The sequence below is a fragment of the Rhineura floridana genome, chromosome 1 (genome assembly GCF_030035675.1).
Source record: "Rhineura floridana isolate rRhiFlo1 chromosome 1, rRhiFlo1.hap2, whole genome shotgun sequence".
NCBI lineage: Eukaryota > Metazoa > Chordata > Lepidosauria > Squamata > Rhineuridae > Rhineura > Rhineura floridana.
Genome location: NC_084480.1, coordinates 84,594,318 through 84,617,915, shown reverse-complemented (window position 1 = coordinate 84,617,915; position 23,598 = coordinate 84,594,318). Strand labels below are relative to the sequence as shown.

General features: G+C 40.5%; 1 protein-coding gene across 2 annotated transcripts in view; it reads right to left on the bottom strand.

Moving 5' to 3' along the window:
- MEGF10 (multiple EGF like domains 10) overlaps nucleotides 1–20,449 on the bottom strand; it is a 220,299-nt gene extending 199,850 nt beyond the window's left edge. For both annotated transcript variants that reach the window (XM_061625273.1, XM_061625282.1), the window contains exon 1: nucleotides 19,902–20,449. The gene's annotated coding sequence lies outside the window, so the exon portion shown is untranslated. The remainder of the gene's footprint in view (nucleotides 1–19,901) is intronic.
- Between the last annotated feature and the right edge of the window lie 3,149 nt (nucleotides 20,450–23,598).

The window sequence follows — 23,598 nt, the reverse complement described above, 5'->3', positions numbered from 1 at the left end:
CAGAAAATGCAATTAATTTTGGAAGAAATAAAACAAAAAGAGGAAGAATTGAAAAAGAATCCAACTAAAGTTTCTATTGTAAATCAAATTAAAATGTTACAGAATCAAGTATCAATGCTGACAGTTAGAGAAATTGAAAGGAAACTAAATTTTGCTAAACAAAGGACTTTTGAATTTGCAAATAAACCTGGGAAATGGTTAGCATATAAATTAAGAAAAGAACATCAAAAAAATATTATTTTAAAGATACAAGAAGGAGATGAGATCCTGACAGATAATGTAAAAATCAAAAAGATTTTTCATCAATATTATTCAACATTGTACAAGTGTCAGGAAATCCCATCTGAAAAAATAGAAGAGTATATATCTAAACAGAATTTGCCTAAAATTACAGACTTTCAGAGACAAGCTATTAATGGCCCTATCACATCAAGAGAGATATCTGAAGCTATAAATAAAATTAAATCAGGAAAGGCGCCAGGACCAGATGGGTTATCTGCAATGTACTATAAATGTTTGGAGGAAGAACTCTTGCTACCTTTACAGTATACAATGAATTCTATTTTGCAAGAGGGAAAGATACCGGATAGTTGGAAAAATGCTAACATAACATTAATACCTAAAGAGGAGCAAGATTTAACTAAAACAAAAAATTATCGGCCGATATCTCTATTGAATAATGACTATAAAATTTTTACAATGATCTTGGCAGAAAGAATGAAAATAATATTGCAACAATTTATCCAGGAAGATCAATCGGGGTTTTTACCTAAAAGACAATTACGTGACAACGTCAGGAATGTCTTGAATGTGTTCGAATATTTAGAACAACGAAATGATAAACAAGCAGCTTTGATTTTCTTAGATGCTGAGAAAGCATTTGATAATTTGAATTGGAAATTTATGTTTCAGGTTTTGGAGCAAATGGATTTTGGAGACAATTTTATAAAATGGATTAGATCGATTTATACATCTCAGAAGGCTCAGATAATTGTTAATGGAGATTTAACGGATTCATGTGAAATACAAAAGGGTACAAGACAGGGATGTCCATTATCTCCCCTTCTATTTATTCTGGTCTTAGAAGTGCTGCTTAGAGATATAAGGCAAGATAAAAGGATTTCGGGATTAAAGATAAAAAAAGAAGAATATAAACTGAGAGCATTTGCTGATGATTTGAAATTTGTATTAGAAAACCCTTTGGAAGGAATTAATATATTGATGGACAAATTAAAAGAATTTGGACCGTTAGCAGGATTTAAGATCAACAATAAAAAAACAAAGATGTTGGTGAAAAATTTAACTTTAAGGGAACAGAACGAGTTAATGGACAATATTTTACAATAGAGAAAAAGTTGAAATATTTAGGTATCATTATGACAAATAAAAATTCAAAGTTGTTTCATAATAATTATGAAAAATTATGGACAGAGATTAAGAAAGATCTGTTAAGATGGGATAAACAACAATTGTCATTAATGGGTAGAATATCTGTGATAAAAATGAATGTATTACCGAGAATGATGTTTTTGTTTCAAACAATACCTGTAATATCCTCTGATTTACCTTTTAAACAATGGCAAAAAGATATCTCTAAATTTGTATGGCAAGGAAAAAAACCAAGAGTTAAATTTAAATTACTACAAGACGCCAAAGAAAGAGGAGGACTGGGATTACCAAATCTGAGACTTTATTTTGCTGCCTGCTGTTTAGTCTGGATAAAGGAATGGATTTTATTGAGGAATAAAAGACTATTGGATTTGGAGGGCCATAACCTGAAGTGGGGATGGCATGGATATCTATGGTATGACAAAGTAAAAGTAAATGTAGACTTTAATAATCATTTTATAAGACGTCCTCTGTTGAAAATATGGAATAGATATAAACCAAGGTTCTATTCGAAAATACCATTATGTGTCTCAAGTCAAGAAGCGTTTTACAGAAGAGAAATGGCTGGAAAAGAGAAATGGTTAACTTATCAAGAACTATTAGAAAACGTACATGGAGAATATATAATGAAAGAGAGAGAACAACTGATAAAGGAAGGATATAGTTCTCAATGGTTTGCCTATTTACAATTGTTAGAAAGATATAAAATGGACAAGAAAATGTATGGGTTTGAAATAAGTAAATCTGATTTTGAAATAGGTTTGTGTACAAATGATGAAAATATAATTGCGAAAATGTATAAACTCTTGCTGAAAATGGATATGGAAGAAGAACAAGTAAAAGAGTGTATGGTAAAGTGGGCAAAAAAAATTGGTTATAACATACAAATGGATCAATGGGAAAATATGTGGAAAAAAGGCTTGAGATTTACATTATGCTATAATCTTAAAGAAAATTTCTATAAAATGATGTACCGTTGGTACATGACTCCAGAAAAGTTGTCAAAAATGTATAGTAATGTTTCTAATGTTTGTTGGAAATGTAAACAACAAGAAGGATCATTTTATCATATGTGGTGGCTGTGTAAAAAGGCAAAATCATTTTGGGCACAGATAGGTAGGATGATGCAAAAAATTCTAAAGATAAATATTCAGTCAAAACCAGAATTTTTTTTATTGGGTTTTATGGATAAACAAATAGAAAAGAAATATGGAAGAATAATATTATATATGATTACAGCAGCAAGATTATTATATGCACAAAAGTGGAAAATGGAATCAACACCAACAACGGAAGAATGGCTATTGAAATTAATGGACTTAGTAGAGATGGATAAATTGACATGTCTACTTAGAGAAAAATCGACAGACACATTTCTTAAGGAATGGAAGCCTCTCTTAGACTTTTTGTTGAAAGATCAAAATAAAATGATGATATTGGGATTTGACGATTAACTAAAATAGCCTATGGAGAAAAGTGATCATGTATGTATATATTAAGGGACAGGTTTGATGTATATTATATACTTATAGCTGATCTGCGACAAATCGGAAGTCAACTATTTTATTTTTATTTTTTTGTTGTATTGTTATGTTTTTTGACTTTGTTTTGTTTGTCTTTTGAAAAATTTGAATAAAAATTATTAAAAAAAAAAAAAAGGAGATACACCTGGTGCCAACATTACTATCTTTTCGGCGCCAGGTTAAAACTTTCCTCTTCACCCAGGCATTTTAATTAAGTTAGTATGTGTTGGAACTGTTTTAATTTTTAACATTTTAAATTTTTAATGTTTTATATTGTCATATGTGTATTGTATTTCTGATGTTGTTCTTGTTCTTGTAAACCACCCAGAGAGCTTCGGCTATGGGGTGGTCTATAAGTTTAATGAAATAAATAAATAAATAAATAAATAAATAAATAATAACTTAGGAAATCCCTGTCTAATGGTGAGCCTGGGTGATCAAAGGCAGCCTAAAAGGTTGTTCATTGAGAAATCTGCCACCTGCAGTTCAGTCATTCACCACATGGGGCAGCCACACTCAGACTCTAGCAGCAGGAGATAAAATTGCCCTGGTGTGACTTAATCTTGATAAAACCATTCTGACTCCTAGCAATTAATATATTCTTTTGTAGATGCTCCCAGACTAACCACTCCCTGAAATAACACAAACAAGCCCCGTCAACAGCCTGGGGTATAATGTCTTTGTTGCTACTGAGAACTTAGATTACTACTACATACAGGATAAATTCTTTACATCTTGCCCATGGGTAAGAAAATTTCAGAGAAAGGAAGTTAGGATCATAAAAACCAAATGACATATGTATGCTTATGCCATATAAACTCAGTGACTCCAATCCAACTGTGTGCATGCACAGCAATAAACTTCTGCTCATACGTGGTCCCAATCAGATAATCATTGGGGATGGTGTGAATTATCCTTCTAGGGAATTGAGGGTGACTGAATTCTGTTCTCCCCTTCTGCCTCTCCCTATAAAAGGTAACTGGTGCTAGTTCTACAATCTCATCACCAGCAACCTTTGTTGGATGTTTTGTAGGTTCAGATATCAAATGTACACAAATTCTCAACCAGCTAGGGAGATGCAAGTAGAAACTTGCTTTCATAAATCTGTGCCCCTAGATGGACTACCACTTATCATTTTGGAAGCATTGTTAGGTGATATTCAAGATACTTTGATTGAATAAATGTGAGGAAGCATATGATGACTTTTTAAACATGCCATCCAAAATACAAGTGCTCGAAATGGCAGGATAAATTAAACAACACTACCCTGAGACCAGATCTTTTGTGAGAATAAAAAGAAAGTAGAGCAGCCATTCCCAACTTGGCACACTCCACATGTTTTGGACTGCAAATCCTACCATCTGCAGCCAGCATGACCAATGATCAGGAGTGATGGGAGTTGTAGTCCAACATCCTTTGGAGGCCACCAGGTTGAGGAAAGCTGAAGTAGAACAAAGCAAAGTACAATAATACCTTACATTTTAAAGTTATAGCTTCCTTTTTAACTTCTTTCTCAGAGCTTGGAAAAGTTACTTTTTTGAACTACAACTCTCATCAGCCCCAGCCAGTATGGCCACTTGTAGTTCAAGAAAGTAACTTTTCTAAGCTCTGTTCTTTCTTTTGATAATGCCTTTATTGCTTTATCTATGACACTGTAAGCCAATGAAGACAGTATCAAATTAAAGAGTACAAAAAGAAAGCTGTAATTAAAATGTAAGTCACAGGTTGGCTTACTACACATGATCTGCACCCATTATCTCACTATGAACAGTATAATTAAAGCTGCTCTAGACTCCTTTGGTTTAATCTGTGACTGATCTCTTAACATTGTTATGAGCTTGGCTGCCTTGATCAGTGTCAGTCTGGGTACTGACTAAACAACATTAATATTTCTTAATGACCATGGATAGTCCTCTGAATGGCTAATTCACTTGCAGGGTAGTAGTCTTAAAACAGTGCCCCGTTGGGTGTATATATGTGTGTGAGAAACAATTAACTCTGGAGTTTGAAACTGAGACAGAGACAGAAGCACAGAGAGAGCTGAAAGCTTATAGGTGGAACAAAGGGAGCAGCCTCAGGGGTGGCCACACAAGTTGCTCACTGGAAATCTGCTAGTTTTTAGGGCTCTACTTGATTCTAAATTCCAATAGTCTTTATCTGTATATTTGTTAATAAAGCAAATATTACCAAGATACTGCAAGTGTCCAGTGTCTTCTCATTCCAAGGAACTGAAGACCAGTAGTGCTATCCATGGAACTTGTAACTATCTGGAAGAAGGAAGTGTGTAACAAAGTGTACTTCTAACCTTAGTTCTGCCAAGTTTTGTCTGAATATAGGTTCGAGCAGGCTGCATCTCCAGCTAGCCACACATAATGGCTTCTTTGTCTAGCTGTCACATGAGCAGTGTTGTATTACCATTATTGTTACTCTAGGCTTAAAATGGAAAGCATACTTTCGTACAGACCACCTACTTCTGCGTTTTATGGTTAATGCTGTTGTACTCATTTTATTTTTAGTTAATCAGTTTAGCAGATTAATGCAGCTCTGAGAATTGTGATAAAAATGGTTCTGGTAATTCATGAAGTTTCTAACATGATTATACTGACTCAAAATAAAAAAAGCATATGCTTTTGAACATCTGTATGACCCAAAATTTCAAGTGTTAAGAAAATAGCAATGCCAAAACATGCTGCGTATAGGCATTATAGAATTGAGTGGCAGAAACAAGAAATATTCAGAACTAGAGCTGACTTCTTCACAAATCCTGTTAGGATTTTATAATTCCTGTACTTTGAAAATCTTCTGATATCTGGACTCTCTGAAAATACACATATATGTTACTAGGAGTATTAAACACAAAGAAAGGGTTGTAGGTCAGTGGAAGAGCATCTGCTTTGCATGCAGACAGTCCTGGATTCAATCCCCCACATCTTCAACTAGGGATGGGCGAGACCTCTGTCTTGGAGAGCCACTGCCAGTCAATGTAGACAATATTGAGCTAGATGGACTATGGGTCTGATTCAGTATAAGGCAGCTTCCTATGTTCCTGTGTTCCTACAGGATTGTGAAACCAATAGTCTTCAAGTAATGGGTTGTATCCCAGCTGAAGGAAGCTGTAGCACTGAGGGCCCATCCATACCTAACCATAAAACCCACATTTTCTATATTAGGTTGGTGGCCTCGAGCTCCATACATGTGCTGTTTGTGGTCAGATTATTGTGAAAACCTGATTATCAAGCATCCATACGTGTGGAGGGTTTTTTGGTCTAAATTGCTTTAGCATTGGCCACTCCGCTAAGTCGACCCCTTTTCAGTGATTGGTCCATAATGGTCGTTTGCTTTTTGCTCACTTTTTCAGAACAGAACACAAACATATATCTTTTTCTTTAATTCCCACACATGCACAGGTTTGTAGATGTGCTGTTGGGTGGTAAGGAGACAGGGGGCTTGGCACATGACGGAGGAATGCCCATGGACTGCCTATTTCAGGAAAGTCCGCTGCATTGCATCCAAGCGCATGGACATTAACGTAATTGATTATCAGCCCTCTGCAAAGAAATTAAGAGTTTCTGTTGTGGTAACAGCTACTCTATTTCATATCAAATAAATAATCAATTGCACAAACTCACTTTTCACATACAGCCTTGTGGGTTTATGTAACACCATACAGAAACAACAGCAAAGAAACTCACTTGACTTCAACAAAGTGCCCCACCAACAAATATTTCCCAGTTTGCCTAAGAAGGTCTTATATTCTGCCTTTCAAATATGAGGCATTATAAATATTGCAAAGAAAAAAGAGCCAGCTTATGTTTCAAGGAGATAAGATAATCCAAAGGAGTTAAATGATGAAGTGATAAAACTATTGGTCTGAAATAAGGCTAAATTTCTACCACTATATTCCATGATTGTACAGGAATAACAGTGCCTGCATAGCTAGGCCAGCTACTTGAAATTGCATTCCACCATTATCTAAAAAATCCTGAACATTCTCAGTGTTAATAAAATGCAGATCATTGGATCAATTGGAAAATTTGGCAAGTATTCATGCCGTAGAACAGAGATGGGGAGCCTTTTTCAGCCCATTGGGGAGAGGAGTGTACATCCCAGTGGTGGGTGGGACCAGAAGCAAAAGATGAGTAAATGGGGGCATTATAGGGGTTTGTAAAATTATGCATGATGTGGAACAAATGGATAGAGTGTTTTTCTCCCTCTCTCATAACAGCAAAAGCTGGGGTCATCTAGTGTTATTTACAGCATCTGTTGCCCGGCAAGAAGCAGGACCCTGATGCAACTGTCGCACTATAAAAACAGAGGGTGTAGTCAACATAGCACTAAGGTGAACTTTCCATCAGTGCAATGATTTCTGCTTGCACAGCAGAACATTCTCTCCATCTCCTACCCCCATGCAGCCCTTAAATCTGTTCTGAGGTTTTCCCCAATCCTCTGGAGCAGATCTGGGGATGGTATGAGTGCTCAAGGGGAGAAAGAGGAAAAATTGCATTGTGCTACTGCTAATCCTTTCACTAGCACAATTATTTTGTTGAATACCACCCAGGAACATAAAAATATAATGAGCTATGATTATTATTTTTGCTTTGTGTTTTACTGCCATTTCCACTCTACACAGTCTCTATGTTCTCTCTTTTATTTATTGTGTTGAACCGAATCAGCACCAAAATTAGTTCCTGTCATGTGATGTAGATACTTGCTTGGTGGGAACAAGCTAAGAGACAAATTAGTCATATTACACAGAATACTGAATAACAGCTGCTCATTTTGGGCATGATGGACAAATACAGACATAAACCACTATGCTGAAGATAAAATTCATTACTGCACTGGGTTCCACAAACAAAATTATCCAATAATGAAACATTGCTAGGCAAAATGTTTTCAAACACAGGCCATAATTTTATTAAAATATACAAGGTGTTACTATTTACTATTTAAAAACATGAAATAAAATATTAATTTGCATGAGCAAACTAGAACACATTGCTGAAGAGTGCACATTTTTAGAAACAGCACCATGAGAAAATATTGTCCATACTATGCTGCATACTCATTTATTTAAAAAGGCTACACCACAACCAATCAATTGGCATTTCTAACTCGAGCCTGAAAGATGTAAACAAGCTATTCAGCATCATAAGACCACAGATAGGCTGGCTGCTCAGTTTATTATTTTCCTGAATCCAGTTACTTGCATCCCATACTGCATGCATATCAAAAGGAACACACACAGCTAATTATGCACGCAATCTTCCCAAATTGTGTTACAAGGCATTCAGGAGTGTTTACAAGGAAAAATGAAGCCCACAGCTAGCTTTCAGTTTCAGTCTTGCATTAAATACAGAACTCAGTCAATGGGCACATTTCTTTTAATCAGGACACAGCGGCTTGTCCAGTGAGAAAGCATTAGGCATTCACTTCTCCATACTTGTTATTAACCATACCAAGTTGCTGAATAACAACAGTTTTCTCTCAAGGCACTACCCTAGCTTTCTGATCTAACTGACCTTGCTGAGCAGAGCTAAGAATCTCCAGTAATTTTGATAAACCTAGAATGAATTTGCATATTATGTGAGTTGAAAACCTTGCAGACAAGGGCCTGAAATCATGTGTCCCACAAGACATAGCTGGATTTATTTACACTCAACAGATATTTCATTTAAAAATATTTCTATACCATTGTGTGTTTTTTTAAATCACAGCAGTTTACAAAACTTTAAAACACCGAACAAACATCAACCATAAAATAACAAAGTACCACATGAACCCAGTCAGCAATTAAACAGAAGTGGTAACACAACAAAACTATGATATCAGTTCACAGGGCATGACAGTTGTCAATCCACAGTTCTCAACTACTACAAGAATAAGCAGGGGTTTTACATCTTCAGAAACAGGAGGGGGGAGGCTGTATGGACATCTCTCAGAAGAGAATACAGATACACAGACTGTTCCTAATGGAAACCCTGTTCCTGTTGGAAGCTTCCCCATGAACTTCATCAGAATATAGGTGATATCCAGCTAAGGGTGCAATCCAACTCTCCACCAGCAGAAGCTTCTCACCCCAACTCAGTCACTGCAGAGCTGGGACCCTGCTGGCTCAGCTGGGGGTCTGCAGGGGAAGTCCACCCTGGTGGAAGGGGTGATGGTGGAAGTCAGCATAAGGCTTGAAAAAGGTGCATTCTGGGGGCATGTTGGAGGCGGGGACTTACACAACATCCAACTCCCATTCTGAGCACTCCTACAGGCCAAATCCGGGCCAAAGTTACGCCAAGAAAAAGGTCTGTCTAAGAAAATAATTATAATGGAAGTCAATGAAGAGTACTTACTCACTAGTAGGGGTATTTGTGAGAGCTGCCTTTTTCTTTTCTGTTCCTGCACACAGCTCCTGGCTGAGCTGATGGTCAGTCAGCCCAGCAACTCCCAAATGGCAAATGGATGCTGCGGAGCTTCCTGTTGGCCCCCTTCCACTGCCTTCCCCTGAGTTGGATTGCTCTGCGAGTCATACTCAGAGTAAATTCATGAAACTTAATAGACTTAAGTCCCTTGATTTCTACAAGTCCCGGGATACGAAACATTTTTCAGACTGAGGGCCACTTTCTCATCTGAGCAACCTTCCCAGGGTCACATGGAAATGGACTGCCTTCAAGTTGATCTCGACTTATGGCAACCCTATGAACAGGGTTTTCATGGTAAGCAGTATTCAGAGATGGGTTACCATTGCCTCCCTCTGAGGCTGAGAGGCAGTGACTGGCCCAAGGTCACTCAGTGAGTTTCATGGCTGTGTGGGGATTAAAACCCTAGTCTCCCAGGTCATAGTCCAACACTCTAACCACTACACCACACAGGCAAAAAAGAGCAAAACAACAAATGTAAATTTTACCTTTCTCCATTAAGATAGTTTGTACAATGCACACTCACATAGATCTATCCTCTATCCAGGCAACCAAGACTCCAAGAGGCATTATCATACTCCAAGGACACATTCCAGCCAGGCAAAAACACTCAATAAGATTATGAAGTAGGGCTGGGGAGAGAGGCTGAGGCTGGAGTGTGGCCTGTGGAGAGTCCTGAGGGCCAGATAGAGTTGACGTCCAACACATCTGGAGGACATCAGGTTAGTGAAGGCTGCTGTAAACTAACAGCACTGCCATATCCTTTGTTACAGCTACTAGACAACCTAGCATTGCTAATAAAAATCCTTGTTCCACCGCAGCACAATACTACATAAATGAAAAAATGCATGCCAGTGTAATGATACCCTTGGACATGTGGGAGGCAACTACCAGCTTGAATCTTGCACCATCGGGAATCTGCTAGCCCAAGGAGAAAAAGAGGGATTTAGGGACATGGCAAGGGAATTGATCAGAATCCTATTCTCAGTCAGAAATCAGTCCTGCTCCCAGTGATGCAAATATCACACCTATAACAAAGATGGCATCCATTAAAATGCTCTCACGTAATCAATGGAGAGCCCAAAACAACTGTCCAACCCCAGCAACAATGGAGGCCCTGAATGAACAAAAATGTTGGCACCTCTATGTCTCTTTGATACTATAATAATAATAATAATAATAATAATAATAATAATAATAAATTTTATTTATTGGTCGCCTATCTGTCCAGGTTAGTGGACACTCTAGGCGACTTACAATGGTAAAAACAATAGATAGTATACAACATAATAAACCTATAACATAACCATAATCAGTTTAAAACAATTCCAGTTAAAACCACATAAAAATCAATCCTCCCCCATTCCATAGGCCCGCCTGAATAGCCAGGTCTTTAAGGCTTTGCGAAAACCTGTCAGGGAGGGAGCATGTCGGAGATCGAGAGGAAGGGAATTCCAGAGGGTGGGGGCCACGATCAAAAATGCCCTCTCTCTGGTCCGCACCAGTCTAGCTGTTTTCACTGGTGGGACTGAGAGAAGGTCTTGCGAGGCTTATCTTGTCAGGCGGCATAATTGGTGATTCTGGAGGCGCTCCTTCAGATAGACTGGGCCGAAACCGTATAGGGCTTTAAAGGTCAGCACCAACACCTTGAATTGGGCCCGGTAAACAACAGGTAACCAGTGAAGATCTATTAATACTGGCGTGACATGGTCACGACGACGACCGCGCTTAATCAAGCGCGCTGCCGCATTTTGTACCAGCTGTAATTTCCGGACCGTAATTTCTGGCAAAACTCACCCCTATTCAGGCATTCTTCTCATGGTGATTAGGGGGAGAGCAGGGACACATTAGCTGGATCCATTATCTCCATCACAATTGCTGCATCAATGTCTTCCTCATGCTGGAGGTGCACAATCAGGGTTTTAAGACATGCAGGGAGCCTCCATAAGTACAGCAGACTCCCTGCTGCAGACATTTGGTGATGGGGCCAGTGACAAGGATGTGATGGAGGAGCCAAGGTTAGCTAGTGCATCCCACTCTCTCCTCACACAATTCAGGAGAACACCTGCACAAGGCTTCACTTAACAACCACCATTGTTCAATAAAAGCTGTGCCTGTTTAAGCTGTGCCTCTGCTATCCTTGATAATTATCAGTTTTATTTTATTATGATATTTATTTTATTATGATATTTATTTTATTTTATTTTATTATGATATTTTGTATTTTAATCTTTTTGTACACCGCCCAGAGAGCTATTCGCTATGGGCGGTTTAAAAATGAAACAAAATAAATAAATAAATAAATAAATCAGTTGAGGAGACTCCTCCCACCCCTTGTTATTCACCTCAGATGTATTCCTAGGACACATGCACTTGTGGATGGCAAGGGGCTCCACTAATACACCCTACTCAGGCTAATGTTTCTGTATGTTCTTCCTGAAACACTTGCAAGGGGAAGACTAAGTAGTTCAATGTCTTCTTGACTGCCACCAGCACCATCCATTGGTTTGGAAAAAGAGTGAATAACAGAGGACATAATGCAGGTATATAAAATTATGCATGGTGTGGAGAAACTAGGTAGAGAGAGACATTTTGCTTGCTCTCTCATCTCTCAGCGTTGTCTAATGATGCTGAATATTGGAAAATTCACGACAGACAACAGAAGACACTTCTTACACAGCGCATAGTTAACCTGTGGAATTTGCTGCCACAGGATGTACTGACTGCCACCAGCTTGGATTCCTTTCAAAGGAGGTTAGACAAATTCATGGAGAATAAGGCTATCAATGGCAGCTAGTCATGATGCTTGTGTACTACCTAAAGTGTCAGAGGTAGCATGCCTCTGAATACTAGTTGCTGGGGAGAGTGCTGTGCTGCTCATGTCCTGCTTGTGGGCTTCCCATAGGCATCTGGATGGTCGCTGTGAGAACAAGATACTAGTCTAGATATGCCTTTGGTCTAATCCCGCAAGGCTCTTATGTCCTTAACTACTCTCAGACAGAGGAAGACTGAAACAGACAGTGTGACACTTCTCCCTGATCCTTTCCCCAACCCAGATACACCATAAGCATTTTGTCAGTCTTTTAGAAGCATTGTGTGCAGCCATCCATCAGGATACCAATACGATACCAATGCTTTATCCCTCATGCAGCTAAAAGGACACTAAAGAAACTTAGAATAACAGAAGAGAAGAGTAGAGTTGGAAGGAGCCTATAAGGCCATTGAGTCCAACCCCTTGCTCAGTGCTGATGTTGCTCTGCTATTGAAGACTTGTGGTGGGAGAGAAAGATGACCTGAACTTTCTCATTACAGCTCCCCGCAGATCTGTTCCCGAGCAAGTGTCTGAAGAACAAGGAAAGGTTTATTCCCTGCTATAATCCTCCATGTGAATAGAGCTTGACTATGCAATGTGCTTTTCTGGTACCTCATTTCATTGGTGATCACTCGTGGCCGAGTAAGATTGTCTTCCAAGATAAGGTCTTTAACAGTGGGTCCGTAAGTGACTGTGGAGGCCAATTCTGGATCCACACAGCCTCCCACAGTGAGGACATAGGTTTCCAGATGGAAAATGGTCGCGATGAGGATTTGTTTGATGTGCCTTCCGCTTAGCTCCTTTGTCCCGTTCACCCTGTATTCATGCTTCTTTGAAGTCCATAGCACCTTTGATAATAGCCGGCCTCCATTTGGGTCGTTCATGGGGCAAGACTTCCCAGTTCTCAATGTTCATGTTACATTTTTTTAGATTCGCTTTAAGAACATCTTTAAATCTCTTTTGCTGTCCACCGATATTCTGTTTTCCATTCTTAAGTTGGGAGTAAAGTAGCTGCTTTGGAAGATGGTGATCAGACATTCGAACAACATGGCTAGTCCAGCAAAGTTGATGTTGAAGGATCATTGTTTCAACACTGGTAGTCTTTGCTTCTTCCAAAACGCTAACGTTAGTCCGTCTGTCTTCCCAAGTAATTTGCAAAATTTTCTGGAGGCAGCGTTGGTGGAATCTTTCAAGAAGCTGGGAGTGGCGTTTATAAATGATCCAAGTTTCATAGGAGTACAGTAAGGTCGGTAGTACAATGGCTTTGTAAATAAGCATTTTTGTCTCCCTGCGAATATCCCGATCCTCAAACACTCTACGCTTCATTCGGGAGAATGCAGCACTCGCAGACCTTAGACGATGTTGAATTTCATCATCGATGTCAGCTTTTACAGAAAGATGGCTGCCCAGATAGGGGAAGTGATCAACGTTCTCCAGCATCACACCATTAAGCTGGATTGATGGTGCTACAGAGGGACTAGTTTGCACCTGTTGATGAAGCACTTTTTTATATATTAAGTGACAGCCTAAGCTTTTCATACGCTTCTGCAAAGACATTTAGGATAGTTGGAAGATCTTTCTCTGAATGTGTGGAGACTACATTATCATCGGCATATTGAAGTTCTATTACAGAGGTTGACATTACCTTACTTTTTGCTTTCAGCCTACTGAGATTAAAAAGCTTTCCATCTGTTCGATATGTGATTTCCACACCACTAGGAAGTTTCCCCTCAATAAGGTGTAGAATCATAGCAATGAAGATAGCAAATAAGGTAGGAGCAATGACACATCCCTATTTTATGCCTGATCTGACTCTGAATGGATCGCTCTGAAAGCCATTGTTATCCAAAATTGTCGCTGTCATGTTGTCATGAAGGAGTCGCAAAATATTCACAAATTTATCAGGGCATCCAGTTTTCAGAAGGATGGTCTAGAGAGGGGTTCGATTCACAGTATCAAAGGCCTTAGTCAGATCAATAACACCATACATAAAGGTCGATTCTGCTCCCGGCATTTTTCTTGAAGCTGTCGTGCCATGAAGTTCAGGTCCAGAAAAAGAAGAAGGAGGTTACACCTTTTTCAGGAAAGAACTGCCTGAACAAGAATGATGAATACATGGGGTAAAAGTAAAGGTATCCCTGCACTTGTAGTGTGAGTCATTTCCGACTCTTAGGGAAACGTCTTGCAACGTTTACTAGGCAGACCGTATATATGGGGTGGGATTGCCAGTTCCTTCCCCGGCCTTTCTTTACCCCCCAGCATATGCCGGGTACTCATTTTACCGACCATGGATGGATGGAAGGCTGAGTGGACCTCGACCCCTTTTACCAGAGATATGACTTCCTCCTTCCGTTGGAACCAAACTAAGGCCATAAGCAGAGCTTCAGCTGCGTTACTGCCGCTTACCACTCTGCGCCACAGAGGATCTTACATGGGGTAGGCTCTGCTATTAAAAATAATCTTGTGAAGCTCTTGTCAGAAGTTCCTATTGGCATTAATGAACTCTCAACTCTCTGGTTAAAACTTGCCAAAAACCAGCAGGCAACTATTCTAAGTGCTGATGCACCAACATTAGATGCTGATGAAGACATTAAGGAAAATTTTTATAACCAGCCGGACACCATCTTATCAGAGACACCTAAGGAGGATAAAACTATCCTCTTGGGTGATTTCAGTGCATGAGTTGGGCGTGATTTTGATTTATGGCCAGAAACCATTGGGAAAGAAGGAGTTGGCAATAGCATCCTGAATGGAATTCTACTTCTGACTAAATGTGCAGAGCATAATCTTGTTATTACAAACACACTCTTTCACCAGAAAAATAAATTTAAAACATCATGGAAGCACCCTCGGTCAAAACACAGGCATCTCCCGGATTACATAATTGTCCATGCCAGAGATCGTCGTGATGTACTCCTCACTAGGGCCATGATGACTGCTGATGACTGCTGGACAGATCACCGATTAATTCGATCCACTATGGCCATTAATACTGTTCCTCAATGTAGGCTCCAAGGAAGAAAACCAAGGCGTAAAATGAACATCCGTGCCCTTCAGGATCCTATTAAGCGAGCCTGATTTCAAACAACTCTCAAGAAACATCTACCAACGGAACTCCCTGAAAATGTGGAGGAACACTGGATTAAACTAAAGACATCCATTATCGCAGCATGTGAACAAACTATTAGATACCAAACTAAGAAACATCTGGATTGGTTTGATGAGAATGATAGTGAGATTGAACATATGATCAATAAGAAAAGGAAAGCCTTCCAGATATGGCAGAAAGACATTAACTGTACTACTAAGAAAAAAATCTATGCCAGTGCAAAATCTGAGGTCCAAAGAAGAACTAGAGAACTGAAGAACGCCTGGTGGATAAAGAAAGCTCAAGAAATCCAGCACTTTGCAGATGCTCACGATGCACGGGGCTTTTTTAATGCCACAAAGGCCATCTATGGACCAACAAATTACAGTGCAAGATTACTGCAATGCGCTCTACGTGGGGCTGCCTTTGAAGATGTTTTGGAAACTGCAGCTTGTGCAAAATGCAGTGGCCAGATTGGAAACAGGGACCAGATGGTTCGAACATATAAAACCAATTCTGGCCCACTTGCATTGGCTGCCTGTATGTTTCCAAGCTCAATTCAACGTGCTGGTTTTAACCTATAAAGCCTTACACGGCTTAGGACCACAATACCTGATGGAATGCCTCTCCCGACATGAAACCACATGTACACTCCACTCCACATCAAAGGCCCTTCTCCAGGTGCCTACTCTGAGGGAAGCTGGGAGTCTGGCAATAAGGGAGAGGCCTTCTCAGTGGTGGCCCCCAAATTATGGAATGATCTTCCTGACGAGGTGCTCCTGGCGCCAACACTGTTATATTTTCGGCGCCAGGTAAAAACTTTCCTCTTCTCCCAGGTATTTTAGCATATGTTTTTAAAATACTTTTTAAAATATGTTTTTAAATTTGTATATTTGTTTTTAATGTTTTAATTGTAATAACTGCCCAGAGAGCTTCGGCTATGCAGCGGTATACAAATGCAATCAATCAATCAATCAATCAAATCCCTTACATTCAGTGGATGATAGCAAACTTCTTAAGGATAAAGAGCATTACCACAACCTCCTTAATCGTAACTCTATTGTGGCTGGTGAAGTCTTCTTGCAAATTCCACAACAACAAACTAAAGATGAGCTTGCAGTATCCCCTCATTTGGATGAAGTCAGTAAAGCCATCAATCAAATGCAAAACAACAAAGCTAGTGGACCTGATGGGATTCCTGCTGAAGTCTTTAAAGAAGGTGGGTCTGAATTTACACAACAACTTCATAAGCTCATCGAAAAAATCTGGATGAGGGAGGAGATCCCAGAAGACTTTAGGGACGTCATAATTATCTCCCGTTTTAAGAAGGGTGATAGAACAGATTGTGGGAACTATCAAGGTATCTCTCTTCTCGTACCGCAGGTAAAATCCTTGCAAGGATCCTTGCAAATCGCCTCCTACCGATCTCAGAGGATGTCCTCCCCGAATCTCAAAATGGTTTCCGCCCTTCCAGGTACCTATCAATCTGCAGGAGACAACACCCCTCCCCCAAACAACAATAATAACAATCTATAATAGAGAAACATTACACTTGCTTGATATGCAAGAGTTCCAATACAGCAGTCCCATGAGGCGGTAGGCACTGACATTTTGCCACCCTGATAGTTATCTCTAGCAAAGCAAGGCACATACAATTCTGTGCTATGTCCAACTCACTTATTCATGTGATTGTGCACCAATTATAAATGGTCATGAAAAGAGTGGATGCATTCCATTACATCCTGATTTTGTATATGATTCCTCAGAGTTGTTATCTGTTAACTCTACACGTGGTAAGGACTATGCCGCATATACAGAAGATAATAGTGCCAGTGGAATGACAGGGGAATTAAAGCCTGCTGATTTGGTAATACAGTTATTAGAGTTATAACCAATGAAGCCTGGAACAAAATGGTGCAATGTGGAGTGGTATGTTCAGGATTCCAGGTAGTCAACCATGCCCTTTTCCAGAATACTCCATTCCATCTCCCTGGTTTTCTGCCCTCCCTTTGCCCCACCTTCCAAATAGCCAGGTAGCATTCTGTCCTCACTGAGCATACACAGTCCTCATTGGACAATTTTATTGTACTTCTGCAAACTTTGGAGTTCCCCCAAGTCTGCTGATCCACATTCAGAGAATGAGTTCACTATTAGTATATAGGATAGAACTATAATTCACAGTGCATTGTAGAAGGCATTACAACTCTTAACAGTTTTTGTAGAACTTGGGTTATGTCTCATGAAAGTAAATAAACAACATCAGTTGTTTTTGTTATTGTTATCAATGTAAAGGAGGGGCATAGGGAGGATTAGGAAAAGAGACACAATTGGCAATGGAGACTCCTCTGTATTTGTAAGGAAATGGTTTTAGTTGTCCTGGTTACTTGAGATGTATTTATTCATTATTTCAAATATTTTATTATTTAAATATTATTTGATACATTGTTGTAATTTAAGCCACCTTTCAGGACTACAGTCTCCTAAAGAGGCATATAATAACAAAACAATATACAATTTCATTTACAACAAATTTTAAAATCACAAAGTTATGTTACAATAGAGCAGCATCGCATACAGTAATACTTTTCGATTAAAAGTTAAAGAACACAAATACATTTTGATACAGAGAACCAGACTACTACAGCATATACAGACAGGGTTTAATTTCTAAAAACAGAGGCTCTGGGGCTCAAAGTTTTGAAATCCCTGTTTTTGATCCTGGAACCCATGCTTTCTAATCGTTGTTATATGGGGATAGGATAATCACGTAAGAGAAAGATATGCTCCAACCATTCTTGTTTTTAATTACTTCACATGTTTAAATGCCTTGGCCCTTCTACAAATTAATGTCCTCCCTTTAGTCCCTTTTCAGCTAGAAATATATGGATTCCATGAAACAAAAAACCAAAATGTTTTAAAAATATGCTCAAAAGTTTCTCTCTCTTTATCTCTCTTCAGCTGTAAAGAAGCAGTTGTATGGGATGTTAAGCTAGCCAGGCATTTAAAACCCAGTGCTGAACTATCAACAAAACAACCCAGACTGACAGCCCACCCCTCAATATGCACAAAAGGCATGTTGAGTGGAAGACAGTCCTGCATGAAATTTGAAAGGTAGGGTTGAAGAGACAGGGGACAAGAAGTTTTCTTTCTCACAACAACCCTTTGTTAGGAAGAGCTCCATTTAATGAAGAAAAAGTCCCAGTGGATAGGGGAGCAAGTGAAAACCCAGGGACAAATTGGCAAAGTGTACACCTAAAGCAGCAGAAAGTGTGCTGCTTTGGAAGCTAGCCGGGGGTTCTTACAGAATGCTCTTTTATAGGCAAAAGCCTACGTCGTCAGATTAGTCAGAATGACACTTTCCTTGAAGATGTGGAGGCTGTTGTGCTCCAGGTGCCTACAAATAAAAACAGCTGATTTCACAAGACCACTTCACCCACAGTGACTATCCTCTTGTGAAGTTTGGGAACGCTGCTTAAAAGTCATGTGTGGCATACATGTCTCATTTGACAACTGACTAAGCAGTGCATTGAAAGCAGGTGTAGAGAGGGTTGTGGGGCCACACAAGCAAGCCTCACCACCCACTGCCACCAAGCACTGCCATCACATTCCCCAAAGTCCACATGTGAAAGATACATCAGTTCTATTTGCATACTCATGTATGTGCAAAAAGCCCCTCTATATAAGGAGAGTCCCTTATTGGGTCAAAGTCCCTCCTCACATGGAGGAGCACCACATGTATACATTGGTACATGAAGAGAATTTCTTCGACAGAGTTTGAACATGCGGGCATCAGGAGAATGTGGCAAGAGACGAGGTTGTCCATGTGGCCTAGAAACTCCACACCTTCTATCAAAGTGTGGAGAGGGTAGTGTGATAACCCAGAGTGCAGAACACAGAATAAGGGGCTCAAGCCACAGGAAGCCAGATTTCAGCTGAACATCAGGCAAAACTTCCTAACTGTTAGAGTGGTCCAACAATGGAACCAATTACCTAGGGAAATGGTGGGCTCTCCAACACTGGAGGCATTTAAGAAGCAACTGAAAAGCCACCTGTCAGGTATGCTTTAAGTTGGTTTCTTCTGTTGAGCAGGGGGCTGGACTCGATGGCCTTATAGGCCCCTTCCAACTCTACTATTCTATGATTTTATGACACACACACACACACACCACACAAAGTGCTTCCCATCACCTATCTGCATAGCTAAATAAGACCTATTCAGCCCCTGCCTGGTGAGGCCTGGGTTGCTTTCCCCAAACCCTAGCCTCAGTCTAGCTTCTTTATCTGATCATCAATACAGAGTTGTCATGTGTACGGCTGCAGCAGTCCCGACCCCACATACACTCTGAGTCGTCTGAATAGGGCTAATAGAGTACTAGATGCCATCTGCATGCTTCCTCTTTCTGACATGCAAGTGATATTTGTGTATAAAATAGAAAAGGGGAGGGGAGCATCTTGGCAAATCAGCCCTTCGATTGTGAGGCGCCACCGCACTTTTTTCTTTCTTACAACCCTGTTACTTTAAGTTTGCTTAACCGGGGGGAGTTAACCTAAATTCAGAGCACATAGTGTCCGGAGTCACAGCCGTCTCAGGACAAGCACCATTAGCGTAGCAAAAGAGTCCTTGGGCAGGCAGCGCAATCAAGAGTCACCTGCGTTTTCCCGCCTTCGACACCCCTCACCTGTAAAGCAGAGATGCTGGCGTGGCAAGCGGGGTTTCTCTTCAGTTTCAGCTGGGCTGGACACAAGCGGGGCGGCTTTTTCCCCCTTTTCGACTACAGTCTCTGCGTGGGAGGCGCCATGGTGCGTCCTAGTCTGTCCGAGCGAGGACAACTAAACAGCCGCCCCCGCTCTCAAGCCCAAGATGTCTCAAGTTTGCCAAGCTTGCTGGAAGAGGGAGAAAAGGAGCCGGGATGCCTCTGAAGCGGGGGGGAGGGGGGAACAGCTCAGCCACCTCTTGTTCCTCGGGGTGGGGTGAAGCAAAAGCGCCGGCCACTGCCTCCCGTCGCCTTCGAGCCCCGCTCCTTGTTGTGCGCTAGCTGCCAGTGCCTCTCTCGGCCGCTCCACAGCGCGCTCTGGCCAATGGCAAGTGCAGGTGGCCGCCGGCAGCTGACCCGCAACAAACTTGAGGCGGCGGCGAAAGTTCCCTCGCAGGCACAGCAGAAGAGGCAGAGTGAAGCGACGAGAAACGTAGGAATAAGGAATGCCGTCGCCTCCGAGCCCGGGGAACAGGTGCCCACCGCCCAAGGTCATGAAGCGAAGCGCAGCCTCTTACACACGCGCACAAACGGGGCGCGTGTGTAGGAGGGGGAGGCTCCCTCCTGCAGCAAACACCTCGGGCGCTCCCCGCCAACCGGATTTTTTTTCCACACAAAGAAAACTGCGAAGAATTAGCGGCTTTCGATAACCACCGCTTCCAGCGCGCTCACTGGTTCTGGTCATGGCCATGTGCATCAAAACATAAAATGTTTATATATTCCAGCGGGATAGCCTTGTTAACTTTTGTTTCAGCAAACACAAGCATATTGCGGTGCCCGAAAGACAGAACAGATTTGGGCTGCGGTGTCTTGCCCCCGCTGAAATGGGAGTAAGCATCATAAATGGGAGTAAGCACCATTTAACTATAGTGGAACTTTAAACGTGCACAGGATAATGCCGGAGAGTCCAACCTCTTCAGATACATGAAGTGTTTTCCTCAGTTGGCTGATAAGGGATCTGGGCATTGAGGGGGGGTAAATGTAAGGAGTTGAAGCAAAATACTATGAAATGCATGAGGTACGTTTCTGTGACATTTCTTTCAAAAGATCAGTGATATAAAAGTTATGCACAGTCATAACAGCAATCACAGGTGATAACATCCCTCAGGTTCATCCTCAGCCATGAAGCTCCCTGGTGTTCTTGGACCAGTCACTTTCGCTCATCCTAACTTACCACACAGGGTTGTTGGGAAGATATAATGGGAAGGGGAAGAACCGTGTACACTGCCTGGAGCTCCATGCTGGAGGGACCTTTTCCCAACATGTATTCATACATTATATTTTACATGCAGAAATGAAGGGTGGAAGCTTTTACACATAAGCAAATACAGAAAAGGAAGACATAGGTTAGTAATGCAGTGTTCTAAACATACAAAACATGCACATAAACTGAACAGGTAGTCAAACAAAAAGCTGAAGAAAATGCAAGGGGGGTTGTACAGAATGCACAGTCTCTGAACAATCATTGACACATTCAGTCTCCCAAAAACATTGGATCTCAGAGCGAAATACATATACTGGTAATAGGCAGCATTTTGCAACTTTTAAACCAAACTTTTGTCTGTGTATACAGGACAATACATATTAGGATAAAAAGATCCGTGCACCTTGGCCATTTCACACATTATACATAATGGGCAACTGCAGGCAAATAAACATTTGATAAGATTTGATAAGATGCTGATGGGTACCAGCATATTACAGTTGTATTTTGCTATGGTCTACTGACTAATGCAATAAATGCTATTTTATTCTATTCATAAGCAAACACTAGCAGTAATAAATCATGAATAAATATAGAATCATGGAGTTGGAAGGGGCCTATAATGCCATCGAGTCCAACCCCCTGCTCAATGCAGGAATCCAAATTAAAGCATACCCGACAGGTGCCTGTCCAGCTGCTTGAATACCTCCAGAGTAGGAGAGCTCACCACATCCCTAGGTAATTGGTTTCATTGTTGTATTGCTCTAATAGTTAGGAAGTTTTTCCTGATGTTCAGTTGAAATCTGGCTTCCTGCAGCTTGAGCCCATTATTCCATGTCCTGTACTCTAGGATGATTGAGAACAGATCCTGGCCTTCCTCCGTGTGGCAACCTTTCAAGTACTTTAAAACTGCTATCATATCTCCCCTCAGTGTTCTCTTCTCAAGGCTAAACATGTCCAGTTCTTTCAGTCTCTCCTCATAGGGCTTTGTTTCTAGTCCCCTGATCATCCTTGTTGCCATCTTCTGAATCCATTCCAGTATGTCTACATCCTTGTTGCCCTTGAGCTGAAAAGGATTCCCCACCCTTTAAACTGCTACAAGGAGAAAAATCATTTAAGTTTTAGATGGGCACCAAAATGGTGGGATGGATGAAACGTTACACCTTAAAGCGAAAATATTAAACCGCTATACCTCATTCATCCTTCATCAGAGTTTGGCCAAATTGCACCCATCAGATAGCATCCATGGTAGATTTTGTACTGATAGGATATCATGTTAATTTTATGACCTATAGGACTTCTATACTTCAAAATATTACTCTTGAAAAGGTAGCTGCCTGCAGCTATTCCCACAGCCAGTGCTTGAATTACAGAAGGAAAGGTAGGGGCCCTTAATTATATTGACACTAACTGACTCCCAGCCCCTTATTCTTTAGCCAAATTATGGCCCTTGTTATCTTCTAAAAACAGAAGCTGAAAGGGTTGTCAAATAGGTAAGGGGGGCAAGACCTTCTCTTTTTAACTTTAATTCAAGCACCATATAATATGACTATATAATATGTTCAATATAAAACATCATAGTGTAGTAGTGGCTCATGCTTTATATTCCACCACTTTATTATACTTGCATTAGTTTATCCCATTACTGTTCTTGTCTGACTCTCTCAGCACAATCCTTTACATGGCTACTCAGAAGTAAGCCCCACTGAGTACAATGGAACTTGCTCCTATGAATGTTTGTACAGGAATGCAACCTGAACAGTTCATATACAGCAGGCAATCAGTATTTACTTAATATGCATGAGGAATACACATGGGCACACTACACTTTGTTGGAATTAGAAATTCCAAAGGTACCACTTAAATTCACATTTCTCCCCAACCCTTTGCAAATAAGGACACTTTTTCAATTTTGCAAAAATCTTTCAGAAGCCAAATGGTAAAATCATCACTGTGAAAATTGGGCAAAGTGAAATAACAGTGTTCTGTTCAGTGCCTGTAGAAATGTATTTGAAAACAGGGCCATCTGCTGTTTGCAACAGTCTTCTGACAATTGTAGCTTTGTTTGCTTGTCTTTTGAGCTAACAAGTAGCTAAGGAATGAATAAAATACATTCTTTTATGGAATTAAATATGCAGCAAGCTTTCAAGTGACAGCTTAAACTATGTCATAGAAAACAGCATATCTAAACATTATCTAATACATGATCATTTGCTTTTACCTCTTGATCTGAGACATCTTACCAGTGCTTAGGTGTTTTGTTTTGTTTTGCTTTACAACAAGCTTCAGGTTGCGTGCTGATAGCCATCCATCCAACAGTTCTGGCCTGGGAAGGATATAATGAACAACTCTGGTGACTGGTAGCATAACCCTTAGCTAGCCCCAACGGTTGAGGGACCCTCAGAGCAGGTTTTGTGT